The 15,413-nt window shown below is 35.7% G+C and overlaps 1 protein-coding gene across 14 annotated transcripts in view; it reads left to right on the top strand.

Moving 5' to 3' along the window:
• Positions 1 to 1,962: 1,962 nt before the first annotated feature.
• Positions 1,963 to 15,413, top strand: part of LOC5574086 (collagen alpha-1(XVIII) chain) — a 980,207-nt gene continuing 966,756 nt past the window's right edge. For 4 of the 14 annotated variants that reach the window (XM_021840453.1, XM_021840454.1, XM_021840451.1 and 1 more), the window contains exon 1: positions 1,980 to 2,111. The gene's annotated coding sequence lies outside the window, so the exon portion shown is untranslated. Of the gene's footprint in view, positions 2,112 to 15,413 lie in introns of all 14 variants that reach the window. The other 10 variants (XM_021840446.1, XM_021840452.1, XM_021840443.1 and 7 more) reach the window with 6 other exon arrangements.

The following is a 15,413-nucleotide window of genomic DNA, read 5'->3' as shown; positions in this document are numbered from 1 at the left end:
TATTAACATTGTAATGATGCTTTCAAAACCAATAGTTGAAAAATAAAATTTGAAATATTGGTTCCGATTTTGGCACGGTTCTGTTTTTGGCAACTGAAAATTTCAACTTTGTTGCCAAAAACGGAATCCCACTGTAGTTTTTTTTACATTATTTTTTCAAATTTTTCTCAATTTTTCCAAATTGTCCTTATTTTTCTAATTTTTCTCAATTTTTTTCAATTTTCCTTCATTATTCTCAACTTTTTTCAAGTTTCTCAAAAATTCTAGGGAGAAATCCAAACTTAAATCCAAATCTGAATAGTAACTGCATCCAAATCAATATCAAGAATTAAAATACTGAAAAACAATCAAATGTTAAATCGAAATCCAAAACAAAAATCAATATCAAAATAATTTGAAATAGAATCTTAGCACAAAATGGAATCTCAGATCTACACCTAAACTAAAATTTAAGTCCAATTTGATATTTAAAACCAGAACAAAAACGTTAACAGAAATTAAAGTTTTAATTTTTATCAAAATATTATTTGATATGGAAATTGAAATTCTTACACAAATAAAAATCCAAATCCTAAATCTTGTCTTCTTGTCTTCTTGTCTTCTTGTCTTCTTGTCTTCTTGTCTTCTTGTCTTCTTGTCTTCTGTCTTCTTGTCTTCTTGTCTTCTTGTCTTCTTGTCTTCTTGTCTTCTTGTCTTCTTGTCTTCTTGTCTTCTTGTCTTCTTGTCTTCTTGTCTTCTTGTCTTCTTGTCTTCTTGTCTTCTTGTCTTCTTGTCTTCTTGTCTTCTTGTCTTCTTGTCTTCTTGTCTTCTTGTCTTCTTGTCTTCTTGTCTTCTTGTCTTCTTGTCTTCTTGTCTTCTTGTCTTCTTGTCTTCTTGTCTTCTTGTCTTCTTGTCTTCTTGTCTTCTTGTCTTCTTGTCTTCTTGTCTTCTTGTCTTCTTGTCTTCTTGTCTTCTTGTCTTCTTGTCTTCTTGTCTTCTTGTCTTCTTGTCTTCTTGTCTTCTTGTCTTCTTGTCTTCTTGTCTTCTTGTCTTCTTGTCTTCTTGTCTTCTTGTCTTCTTGTCTTCTTGTCTTCTTGTCTTCTTGTCTTCTTGTCTTCTTGTCTTCTTGTCTTCTTGTCTTCTTGTCTTCTTGTCTTCTTGTCTTCTGTCTTCTTGTCTTCTTGTCTTCTTCTTTGTCTTCTTGTCTTCTTGTCTTCTTGTCTTCTTGTCTTCTTGTCTTCTTGTCTTCTTGTCTTCTTGTCTTCTTGTCTTCTTGTCTTCTTGTCTTCTTGTCTTCTTGTCTTCTTGTCTTCTTGTCTTTCTTGTCTTCTTGTCTTCTTGTCTTCTTGTCTTCTTGTCTTCTTGTCTTCTTGTCTTCTTGTCTTCTTGTCTTCTTGTCTTCTTGTCTTCTTGTCTTCTTGTCTTCTTGTCTTCTTGTCTTCTTGTCTTCTTGTCTTCTTGTCTTCTTGTCTTCTTGTCTTTCCTCCAATTATGCATTAAAATTCAATCATGCACCAATGCAACATACCAAATGTATCCCAAAGAACTTTTGTCTCACACGAGAGTGAGCAATCCAACCTTCCATCGCTGCGAGAGAGTGCAGCACGCGGTCTCTTAATAAATCGCGAACACCAAGACGCCGGTTTCCTTTTGCATCATCGTTGCCAGCCATAAACAAACACTCTCCCGGTGCTCCCACGCACCAAACCAATTCCGCGCCGCGACATGAGCCTTTGATGCACGCTTCCGTCAACGACGCCGAGCGTACCCAAAACAAAGCACCACGCGGTCCACACTCTCTCTCTCTCTCTGCTTCGCGTCGCAATCTCAATTTTCACAGCTGGCAATTTTATTTGTTTTGTTCGAGGGCTCTTGGCACTCACTCTCCGAAAAGGAGCGAACATGTTGCGTAGCATAAATCACTGTGATGGGGCTTTGCATTGAGGGGGAGAACCGCTCTTTGAGCTTGAGAGCGTCGCCCCAATCGAGATCACCCATCGCTGCAACGCCAATGGAACAGATCGACGGGTGCTCCAACTTCAGTCTACAGTGTGTCCTCGGTTCGGTCGCATCTTGTCTGTTACTGGCCCCAGTGTCTCCTGTGAAGTTCGTTTGAGGGAAATTGTGTTCTTGTGAGTAGATTTGGTTCGCGTTTCGATTCCAACAGATCCTTTGGTCCTGGATGTGGAATCGTTAGTTCTGAGAGTGTGGGTTGTGTGACTCGAAATAAGTGATTTTTGGGAATTGTTTAAAGGTCATATTCAAACTTATGGATGGAAATTTGATCTAACGACATGTTCGAGTGAAATGGCTCATTACCAGATTTATGAAAGTTCAGCTGAGAAAGTTTTAGCAACGGTTAAGAAAATAGTTCCGTTTATTTCACTTCCTGTGATTCAGCTGTGGGAGTCTTACTTAGTGTAGCGGTAAAGTCCGCGGCCAATGCTGAAGATATCTGAGTTCGATTCCCAATGGAAATTTCCTTGACTGCCCAGGACATTGAGTATTAAAAAGTGTGACAAAAAAAACTGTCAGCAAATAAGTGTGTAAGTGCTCTAAGAACACTAAACTGAGAAGCAGGCTCAGTCCTAGTAGGGACGTCATGCCAAAAAGAAGAAGATTCAGTTACAATAATTCAATAAACTCATCGATTATCACCTATTGATATGAACGTAATGAAAATACTATGGTAGCAATCGTGTTTCGAATCGTTTTCCCACTTTCAACGCCAATAGTAGAAGATGAATGGGGTGCCAAGTGGGGAGGGAAAATGTGCGATTTAGATCAAGTGCAATGATATCTCCTTTGAAGGCTTCGAAGCGTGAAAGTGAAAGTTAAACCCCCTCTAGTCCAAGTGGGTGTGGGGGATAGCTCGATTCGCTCCCATTTCGGAAATGTGATGTTTATTCTCGATGATGGCGCCCGAAAAGAACGGATAGAAGATGGACGACGTCCAACGGGCGGCTTTTCCGGCACTCCCTCGGGGTTTCCAGCGCGTGGATTGTTGCTTATGCTTTTCGTTTTGTGATACTTTTTTTTTTGGATGGTGAGATGGTGGAACGCGAGTGTGCAAACGGCATTTCTTAGGTGGAAATTTCAAAGGAAGAATGGATGGAATTGCGTGTTCACTTAGTCGCTGCCGTCAACAGGATCGTCGTTATTCTTTGTGCTTTGCCGGGAGGTTTTGTTTGCGGAAATTGTTTACACAAACTTCTGTGTACCGGCGAAATGGTGATTCGGATTATGGTAGGCACTCAGAATGGTGGAAAATGTGCGTGGTGAAAAAAAAAGGTTTTTGGTGCAAGATTGGGTTATCGGTGAAAGAAAAGTTTGAGTTATTTTTTACTTCCTTGGAAAAATGAAAAGTTGTTGATGTTTGAAATCTTATTTCGGTTGTTGTTTGATATTGCAAATCTAATTTGTAAATTGTGGTAAAAGCTCTTTCCCAGTAAGTGGTGATAAAATGTTCAGCTATGATGTAATTTCACGCTTTTTACATTATTTTGAAACGTATAGACTAGAAGATTTGGTTTAGCGTTTTTGGATATTGAAGATGCCTTGAACTTAAATTTGTTGCTGGTTTTTCAAACATAGTCCTCTCAAGTGGGCAGTCATCAATTTTGAACAATCTTGTACAATATGTCGTCCAAGAACCGTATATGTTTTATCCATGGTGACCATACCGCGAAACATTATCATTTAACCTATTAGCTGCATGGGTGTGCTCCAGGGTTCATGACTGAGTTCTCTTTTTTACAATTTCAAGCTAATTATGCTATTCGCTCAAGAGAAGTAAAGAAAAAACGTCTTTGCCTGAATGAGTCAAGCAATTTCCTACAGAAATCCCCAATAGAAATTACATTTTCAAACCGAGATAGACGATTACTGCTCTAGTCACCATCAAACCAGCCTTTAACGTGAGACACATGAAAATTGCTTTAAAAAGTCTAATGGAAATTGCTAAGTAACCTTCTAGTCTTCACGTCACGATGATGCTGCCCAGTCAACGCTTTGGTTGGTTCAACTTTTGTTATACATCATTCTTTATGGATAGATTCACTCGTATGAAATGCACGGACTTTTATTCCTACCAAAGTGGATAGGCACTTCGCACGATTTTTTAAGACATGTTGCAATCACAAATACGATGCCAAACATTTTGCTAAAAACAACTACAGCTGAGTATCGAACACGTAATCTTTGGATTCGAAATCGGACACCTTATCACTGTACCATCGCAGTGTGGAACTTGTTGTGCTGACAATTGAAGATATGTGATTTTTGACACATACAAGGCTCACTGGATGTGTACGACAAGCAAGATTTATTAAGGACAGGGTGTTTACACCTGTGCACTACCTGAAAAAACCTGGAATTCACAGGAAATTTTGACTACGTTCAGGGAAATTATTTTGAAGCTGTAATACATGGTAGAATAGGGTAGACTATGTGGCTGAAAATCTCACAAAATGCTAGTTGATTTGTTTAGTCCATTGACCGATGTTTATTTATTCAACATAAAACGTGTTTAGACAACGAAGCAGAACTTATGACTGATAAGTTGGTAAAGGCAAGTACAATTCCAGTTTAGTGATGTTCATGAACATATGAAACATAGTTGAAAACGTTCTAAATTTGTTCACAAAATTTTGTTTTCGCCTAATGAAAAATAATAAACTTTGTAGAAGAAGAGCAAATAACACAAAAGTGCATTTTTAAAGTTAACATTTTTTTAAGAATCTTGGTCACTATTTTAATGCAAGTCTGTTTTTTTGTTTAAGTCTCTAATGTCTCTATTTTTATCGATTTGGTCGCTAAGGTCACTTTATTAATCCTAACCCCTCTACCGACAGCTTCATTTTTTACCGCAAGAAAAAATTCAAATGGCAATAACTTTTTTTGTTTCTCGAAATTTTTGCACCATTTTTCCGCAAATTCTCAAAAAACTCTTTTATTTTAAGAATCCGAGTCGATATTGATGATTGGTGATCTGGTTTCAAAGATATTCTTATGTTCCTTGGGGGACCGAAATTTTTCATATAAAATGTCTTAGGCGACCATTTTGTTTTACTTTCAGCTATCAAAAAATAAAATGTGGGCTATACAATGCCATGTAATAAGGAGCTATTCTGAAAAAATCATACAAATTGGTTAAGTATTCTTAGAAATATCTTAAAATTACGATATGAGGTATTTTGAAGTTTTCAAGATCTTTATTTGGCCAGCGTGGCACTAGCAACAAAAATGCTCATTACTCAAATACGACTGCACCGAATTGCTTCATTTTTCAACAGCATACTCGCATTAATGTATTGTTCCGAAAAGTGAATATCTGAATACGATAAAAGTTCAGTAACCTGAGATATACACGTGGGTTACGCGTCGGTCCCCCAAGGAATTTCTGAATATCTCTGGATCAAGATGACCAATGATGAATGTTGACACAGATACTAAAACTAAAATAGTTTTTTGAGAACTTTAAAAAAATGGTGCAAAAAAACCGAGAAACAAAAATGATATCGACATTTGATTTGTTTTCCTTGCGGTTAAAAATGAAGCTGCCGTTAATTGCATTGAATCCGGGTGCAAAATTCTAGAGATTCCAGATAAACCTTCAGGGACTATTACGCGACTATTCCAGGAGTTCTATATTATATATTTTCTCTGATTTGATTCGAGGCACACCAGTTACTACTACAGTGTTAACAGTTACTGCTCAGATCATTAATAGATATTTTTTATAAGGATTATGTCCAAATAACATCAAAGGATTGCATTTTTCCAATTATTGATCACGAAAATTCTAAGAAAAATGTTTTTAATAACATAGGAATTCTTTCATAGATCCTGGTAGAAATTCATCAAGGCATTCTTAGAGCGCACATCAGTTTTATCAGAGAAATTTTGAAATCTTGGAGATGCTCTGAACGGGAATGTTGGGAGAAGTCCTTTGGAAAGCAATGTACTTTTTTCGGAGAACTAGAAATTTTATAGAAAAATGTCTAAAACGATCTTAGGGGGGATTACTTATGGTGGCTAGGAAGTAGATTCTGTAATTATTCTGAGAATAAAAAACCCAGGTATTTAAACAAATTTCAAGGAAGGATCACATAGAAAATTCCAGAAAAATATCAAGAAAAATTCCAGAAGAGGTCTTCGGAGTAAAATGTGAAAGGAATCTACAGTAAAAAGATCTGTTATACTTGTAATGTACGAAAAAAATACGTAACACATTTGGCATTTTTGCAGATATAAATGCAATTTTGTAGATGTTCGGCGTCTGTTGCCTCATTTGCAATAACTCAGAAGTCAACAATATAATACCTCTAAGCATTGTTTATATTTAAAATCTATCCTCGATCGGTACAGTTTTGTCATGTTTCAATGATTTTGAACTATGAGAGTTCTTATCATTAGTTAGTGGAGCACTAACGGTTTATTGTTTTCACCGAATAAACGTTTGCAATTAAAACAAAGTTTAAAAAAAATATTGAATAAATCATTACGGAGATTCTTATACAAAGTGATGTCATTTTGTTTCTGTTAAATGGTGGTATTCCTATATCTAGAAAGTGAATATGTTTATGAATATTACTTTTTCAGTTCATGTCTTGAAATAGCAAAAGAGGCGAATATTTTCGTAAGCTATCAAACTATAATTTTTCTCACTGACCATTGGAATACAACAAAATTGTAACACAGTTATATCAAGATTTGTTACAAATAACACATTTTGTTTCATTTTTGTAAGAATCACTTTGAGTTTATGGAGGAAATTATAACATAATAAAATCAAAATCCGTTATAATAACAAAGGGTGTATCAAATTTGTTTCAATTTAAAGCACAATTTGTTATAAAAAAATTTAGAGCAATTGCTTATAAAAATTTTTGTTATAATTCAGCTATGGGAAACAAAAAATGAGTTAAATTTTTGTTTGATTTAAAACATAATGAGTTACAATTTTGTTTAAATTATACCATATTTTGTTTCAATTTTGTTGAATATAGAGGACATTGTGTTATATTTTTTGTTATTTTAACTACTAACCAGCCAAAATTATAACACATTTTTTTTTATAGAAAACGTGCCAACTGAGTAACAAAACCTTTTTCAACTCTGTTGTAGTCAACTGCTCGGGTTTCCTGCCTTTAAAGAGAAAGCACAAGAATATAACGTTATCCAAGATAATTAATCAACATTGAAGTAAAAAGGATACTATGTATTATAAATCACATTTTTATCTGATAGATATGTTTGTGTAAACTCAACCCTTAAAAACCCGAGACGGTTAGTTGGTCTTACAATCCTTGGGTGAGACATTCCCGCTGACCTCTCTCCTGTTTCTAGATAACGGAAAAAGCGTGTACACGAGGGGTCCAAAATTGGCTTCAAATGGATATCTCAACGTCCAAATGAGCTGGAAGGTTAGTGTTTTCGGCAAAGCTGTTCAGCAGTATAAGAGCTATTTGGCGGTGAAGAGACTGATAGATAGATTTTTTTTCACTAGGAAGGGGGAGGGGGGCTAGTAACAAATATAACTAGTTTGTCTGTATCTAAAGATCATTTTCATCTGAAAGGTTGGTGTCTTCGGCAAAGCTGTTCAGTAGATCAAGGGATATCTTATGGTGAAGAGTCTGATTGGGAACTGATCTGTAAGATGGCGCTAGTAAAAGGAAATCTTCTCTATTTCAAGGTGACTTGGGCAAAGATTTTCAGCAGATTGAGGGTTAGCTGGATGTGAAAAATTGGCGCATTACTCAAACAGTTATAATGTTATACAACAGACATAATAAAACACAAAATCAATGCAGCTGCGCTTCAAGAGACTCTAGGAAACAAAACAATTTTTAATATGGTTCTGTAACTCAATAAAAATATTATGAATATAAAATTATGGAGAGATGATTGCTCAATTAGGTTACACCGTTAGGCAGGATTTTTGTTCAATAAGGTTACACCGTTAGACACGAAGCTTTATTTTTCCAGTATATCGAGATACTGGAGATTGAAAAAAAATGTTACAACCGTTAGCTATCCGATTCTTAATCAGACTTTTCTTACCAGATAGCCCTTGATCCACTTATAAGGATCTTGAGATACAAACGATTGAAGAAAATGTGTTACTAGTGCCACCAAGTGAATTTGTTTTTAATCATATTTTCCACCACAAGATAGCATTTATTCTGCTGAACGGCTTGGCTAAAGACACCAACCTCCTAGCTGATTACCTCCTAGGATCTTAAGATAAAGTAGACAGAAGATTTCTTTTGATTAGCACCACCTAGATGATTAATTCCCAATCAGACTCTTCACCGCCTTCAGCTGAATACCTTTGCCGAAGACTCCAATCTTCTAGCTGATAAGGATCTAGAGCAAGAATTCTGTTGCACATTGGGGCCATCCTTAGCCGAGTGGTTCGCGTCCGCGGCTACAAAGCAAAGCCATGCTGAAGGTGTTAGAGTTCGATTCCCGGTCGGTACAGGATCTTTTCGTAATGGAAATTTGCTTGACTTCCCTGGGCATAGAGTATCATCGTAGCTGCCACACGATATACGAATGCAAAAATGGTAATGTAGGCAAAGAAAGCTCTCAGTTAATAACTGTGAAAATGCTCTTAGACCACTACGCTGTCCCAGTGGGGACATTAATGTCAAGAAGATGATTGTTGCTGATTTGCTACGGTGTTGTGTCCAGTTAGGATTTGAACAGCTATTCCATATTTTATCAGCGGTTTTAGCTAGCCGGTTTTAGTCTATGACACACTTCATAATCGTTTGAATAATGCATTGGTTATAATTTCTGAACTGCCATACATTGGCACCAATATTTATCACCTCTCGATAACCCTCAATCAGCTGAATATCTGTACGGATGAATTCCGGAACAGACTCTTAACCACTAGATAGCCCTTGATCTGCTGAATTGCTTTGTCGAAGACACCAACCTTCTTACTGATAAGTTTTTTAAGAAACAGACAGTTGAAGATAATTTATTGCTAGCTTCATCTATCGAATGAATTCTCAATTAGATTTTTCATCTCCAGATAGCCCTCAATCTGCTGAGTATCTTTGCCAAAGATACCAATCTTCTAGCTGAGGTAGTAAAGATTGAAGATTTCTTGTGCCACCTTGTTGTACTAGTGCAACCTACCCGATCAGTGGATTATAACAGATTTTGTTATTCAGCTGGCGCGTTTTTTCTAACAAAATGTGTTATAATGTTGGCTGGTTAGTAGTTCAAATAACAAAAAATATAACAGAATTTCCTCCACACTAAACCAAATTATAAGTTTATAAGCAATTTCTTTCAATGTTTCTAAAGAAATTGTGTTATAATCATGTTTTAAATTGAAACAAATTTGGAACAGCCTTTGTTGTTATAACTGATTTGGTTTTAATTATGTTATAAACTCCTCCATCAACCCAAAGTGATAATAATAAAAATTGAACAAAATTTGTTATTTGTAACAAATTTTGATATAATTGTGCTACAATTTTGTTGTAATCCACTGGTCGGGTAGCGGATGAATTTTCAATCAGACTTAACCACCAGATACCCCTTAATCTGCCGAACAGCTTTGCCGAAGACACCAATCTTCTAGCTGATAAGGATCTTAAGATATAAACTTTTGAAGAAAATTTGCCACTATCGCCATCTAGTGGATGAATTCCCAATCAGATTTTTCATTGCCAAATAGTCCTTGAACTTAGCTTAGCTTAGCTTAGACTGACTACACATATCAATGGTTGCTATTCCGTGATTGTCCGAAGTCAGTGAAAATGCACAAAGAATCAACTAGAAGATCGGCTGGGATTGCCCATAATCTTCTTCAGTGTGCATAATTCAGTGCCTCTATTTATACATGGTGAATAATGGCGCCGGCCACGTCCTTGCAGTCAGGTGGGATTGGGGGAAGGAATGTTAGTGTGTAACCTTTGCTATTTGGAGACCGTGTTTGCCTCTGCATCTCCACAAAGGTTACTGGGAGGGATGTTTGTTAATGGGGAGGATCGTTGGATCACAGGATTCACTTTGATAAGCGATTAGACCATGATAAAGCAGTATTTATTAATCGGCATCGACGATTCCACTTTTCTATGCCTGAACTTATCATGAATAATGAGCAAATTCAATTCGCAGACCAAGTGAACAATTTAGGAGTCATTTTTAATTCTAAATTAGATTGGGAACCTCAAATAAATTCACAAGTTGGTAAAATATACGGTATTCTAAAACAGCTCTCACTTACTACTAATCATCTCAGCTATCGAATGAAAATCAAATTGTTCAAATCCCTTATTTATCCACATTTTATCTATAATGACTTCATTTATTTGAATGCTACCGCAAACAGCTTAAATAAGCTTCGTGTTGCACTCAATTCCTGCATTCGATTTGTTTTTAACATACCAAGATTTGGTAGTGTCACCCATCTTCAAACTTCTTTAATTAGCTGTCCTTTTGATCAGTTTCTCAAATATAGATCGTGCTGTCATATTTACAAAATACTCACATCTGGTAATCCTGGTTATCTATCATCAAAGTTGAATCCATGTAGAAACACCAGAACAAGAAGTCTTCTTGTTCCTTTACATCATACCAGTTATTATAGTCACTCGCTGTTTGTAAGAGGTATAATTAATTGGAATTACCTACCATTGAATCTAAAATTATCCGTTAATTTTTCGAGCTTTAAACGGGACCTACTCTTGGAGTTGAATTGAGCGCACTAAACAAGCACACAGCAATTAATTAATAGTAAAATCAATAGAACTATTACATGAATAAGAAAAAGCACATCCTACTCAATATCTACAAATTGTAACATTTAAAAAGATTGTAAATCTTGTGTTACATGAATGAAGTATAAATAAATAAATAAATAATTATTGGTGAGATGTCAACATTCTTATTTGTAAATATAATATTTTCATTTGATATCAACAATAATGGTACATTCGCGATAGTGGCATTCTGAGAGATGGCATTTAAGGAAATGAGTTTCGGGGTAGAATTAGCTCAAACCCACTACCCCGAATACCATTACCCCGAAAGACCCATAATTCCGAATTCCAATATCACAAGGCAATGTCATTCAAGGTACCGTCAAACGGGGTAACTTGCAACACTTTTCAACTTCTTTCAACCAAAACCATGATCTTAACATCATCTAAAAATCTAAATTCCTTTTGGAACTTTTAATGGCCGGCCCACCTACAGAACGGGATGAAAGAAGATTGAATCGAATTATTTTGTCATATCAAAAGTCATCAAAATGATGATTTTTTTTTAAATGTCCTTATGCGGGGTGACTTGCAACACTTAATGCTAATTTAGTTTTTGCCAACAAAATGTTGGTATTTTTTATTAGTCACACTTGTTAAGTATTGTTATTAATGTATTTTAAGCATTTGAAACAGTACAAGCGCATTTTGAATACCTTTTTGTAAGAAAATCATTGAGCTATTTTTGTATGGGAAAAAATGTGTTAAATCATCAAGGTCCAATATTTTAACTGAACAATGTTTTTAATGAGTGTTTGTTGCTGATTGATGAATTATTACTCTTTTGATTATAAAGTAGATCTAACACAAAAGTTTTTCACTTTTATAAAACTCTAAATTGCTTGAAAATAAAGTGTTGCAAGTCACCCCGCATAGGTACATATTTATAAAAAGGATTTTTATTTAAAACTTGTTGCTATAATTTCGTAAAATAAAATTCGTCATATTATCACTTATTAGTTAGAGAAACACCATGTAGAGTATTACTTTTGTAAATTAAATCTATCTCATGTTTTTAGTTCACGATTTTGAACCTCCATCAAATATCAGCTTTAAGACATTTTAAAGAATTATGTTTAATGTATAAAAATATTTATGATAACAGCTTCAATAGTGACTCTTACTTGTGTGTCAAACGTATTGAAACACCGATTTGAAATTATTATTTTTTTTTTATTTGTGTTTTATAGCGAAATTTAATTGTAAATTACAATGTGTTGCAAGTCACTCCGCCGTTGCAAGTCACCACGTTTGACGGTAATTAATTATACATGCGAGGGAACAGCATTCGGGGTTATGGAATTCGGGGTAATGGAACTTTCGGGGTTGTGGCATTCGGGGAAAAGATTTCGGGGTAATGGGGTGGAAACCATACCAAGGATCTTTCGAAGGCTTATGATTAATGGCTTTACCCATACTGGTCAAAATGAGCATGTTCTACCATGTCATGAATCCACTGTATGAGATTTTCCATGCAGTCCTTTCATTGTTAGTCTTAAGACCTGTAAAAGTAAAAAGTTATACTAAAAAAGGGTGTGCCATAAGTTCAATGCCAATTGAATGTTATCCATGATTTCTTGATGACCTCTAAATCAAGAAGAGTAACAAGTTATCTATCAATCGTTTGCAAATAAGGTTTTTATTCACCTAGATCTGAAGAAAATGAATATAAAAAGACTGTTCAAGATAATCGGAAAACACTTTTAAGAAAAACCAATTCACTATCTGTAGGAGGTAACTGGTGGGCCTTTCTAAGCCGATTGGTTAGAGTCCACGGCTACAAAGCAAAGCCATGCTGAAGGTGTCTGGGATCAATTCCTGGTCGGTCCAGAATCTTTTCGTAATGGAAATTTCCTTGACTCCACTGGGCATAGAGTATAATCGTACCTGCCACACGATATACGAATGCGAAAATTGCAACTTTGGCAAAGAAAGCTCTCAGTTAATAACTGTGGAAGTGCTCATAAGAACACAAAGCTGAGAAACAGGCTCTGTCCCAGTAAGGACGTAATGCCAAAATGAAGAAGAAGAAGGAGGTAACTGGTGACGCTTGAAGATCTGACCTAAAACGGCCTCAATGAGATTTAAATTTCATAGAAAAACGATTGTTCTTGCACATCCGCAACATTACAACAATATCACACTCTCGACTCTAGAGATACCACTTCTCATTCTATTACTGTAGGCATAATGGAGTCTGTTATGCAATATCTATCACAGTAGGGCGTAGAGAAATAAATCTTGAAATTATTCAACGGATTCTCCAACATGTTTGATTGAGTCTAAGATTCGATAAAGCATTTGTCTAATGGCTTCTTCAGAAAAAAAACTCAACAGTTACCTTCAAGTACTTAATTATAAATATCTTCAGGAATTACACCCGAGATAATTCTAGGTTATTTAACGTTTATTGCCAATTTTTCTAGGAATCAATTAAAGGTACTTAAAAGAATTTCTTGAAGAGAGTTCAAAGCAGTTTCGGTGAATGATTTCGTTTATGTTTTGTACAGAAATTGTTGAAAACTGAATGTGATCAAGAGTGAATATGTTCAAATCGGAGCATTTAATTTGTCGATTTCCATTTGTTTTCTGAATTTTGATTGCAAAAGCATCTTTTGACAAAACCCGAGTAAAAACATACTGACGAATTTCCTTCCTTGGCTATATTTTTAATTTGCTTTAAGGGGAATCATTATTTGAACTGTACTCGTGTTCCTGGAAAAAGTATGACATGAATAAGTAGGAAAATCACTTATTTACTTCAAGAAATTCCTGCTCCAATCTTTGGAAACGTTTTATATAAATCAAGAGAGACATATCACTAGGTGAAAAGTCTGAATATATAACGCTAGAAAAAAATCGGATGACTGTTTTCCGGAATAACTTTTTAAAACAAAACTTCAACAAAAGAAACAAAAAAAATCTTATATTAACACATATATTGAGCTTTTCGGTAATCCAAACCGCATGGTTGTTAAATTAATTAACTCATTATGCGTGGTAAAGATTGATAAATTATGGGTGAAATTATGAAAAAACCCACGCTCTCGGCTGAGATTCGAACCCAGAACTCTTGTTTGCTGGACGAGCGCTTTACCAACTAAGCTACCGAGCCACTTAGTGACCCAATATGGATCTGGATCGAAAGTCTTGGAGGAGTTCGTAGAAGAATAGTTAAAAAAAAACCCCTTTGGTATTTTTTGACAACCACATGTATAGAAATGCTTTCAGTTACCCATAGTGAAATTTTTGGTCAAGTCTTCAAAAGGTTTCTGAGAAAGTATCATCAAGATCTTCTAAGGAATTTTAAAAAGATAATCCTAATTTTTATTCTTCTCTTATTATTATTTTTCTTAATTGCTCTATAAGTACCACTTGAAATATTATATTCAGTCGAATGTCGCACAATGGTCCAGGTTTTAAAATTGCTGGCAAAAACCACATTTCCAAACTAAGTTTTAAGTTGAAAAATAAAGTCAAGCATTAATCTACTATATCAGATTGTAGAGAAAACATACATATTTTTTCTTTAATACTTCTTCTTCTTTTCTGGCGTTACGTCCCCACTGGGACAGAGCCAGCTTCTCAGCTTAGTGTTCTTATGAGCACTTCCACAGTTATTAACTGAGAGCTTACTATGCCAATGACCATTTTTGCATGCGTATATCGTGTGGCAGGTACGAAGATACTCTATGCCCTGGGAAGTCGAGAAAATTTCCAACCCGAAAAGATCCTCGATCGGTGGGATTTGAACCCACGACCCTCAGCTTGGTCTTGCTGAATAGCCGCGCGTTTACCGCTACAGCTATTTGGGCCCCTTTTCTTTAATACTCTACTAATTAATTTTCACCAGAACCCGTGCAAATTTGGGTTGCAGCATATTTGTTTTCTCGTCGATAACTCATTCTTATAAAGCTTCAGCATACTCGAATGCAAATTTATATTTAAGTTTCTTTAATTATAATGAATTACAGTTAACTCCCCCTTACGCGATATTCCGTATCTCGATATCGAGTTAGAGAACCATAGTAAAATTTGATTTTCATAGCTACCTCGATGATCGCTTGGAACGCAGTTGCATTGGTTTTGTGTTCTGTAACTCGATACCTCCCTAACTCGATGGTCCCTTCAATATCGAGTAAGGGAGAGTTGACTGTATTACTTGTAGTTGTAGGTACTTGATATGATTAAAGAAGAGCTTTTTTATACCGTAAAAATCGCTCGGGAGTGGCGCCGCGGAGATATGTTACACAAACGCGCTTTTAAGACTAAGAAGATTTTCTTGCCTAAGTTTGCCTAAAGAATATTTTTTTTTAAGTTTGGAATCAGAATATAGCGTTAGCGTTAGCGTAGTTACGGTATACTTCGTAGATTGGATACTAGCAACATTCATGTTTCTTTTTAATAATCTCATCCTGACTACTTTCACGAACAAGGCAGGGGAGTATACCTTGTTCAAATCATAAACAAAAATACTAAAAGCATGAATATCACTATTCCCGGCCACGCCCATCTTTACTGTAACTTGGGATAGGGGAAGGAAATGTTGATGTAGCACTTACTTAATGAGAGGCCACCGACTCAGCGACAACCTCATAAGTGCTACGGAGTTGAAGGTTGGGGAAGGTATATTGTCAGGATTTGGCT

Source organism: Aedes aegypti, chromosome 2, assembly GCF_002204515.2.
Source record: "Aedes aegypti strain LVP_AGWG chromosome 2, AaegL5.0 Primary Assembly, whole genome shotgun sequence".
In the NCBI taxonomy this organism is placed as follows: domain Eukaryota; kingdom Metazoa; phylum Arthropoda; class Insecta; order Diptera; family Culicidae; genus Aedes; species Aedes aegypti.
Note: the sequence above shows the minus strand (reverse complement) of the source record. Positions and strands in the feature narration are given on the sequence as shown.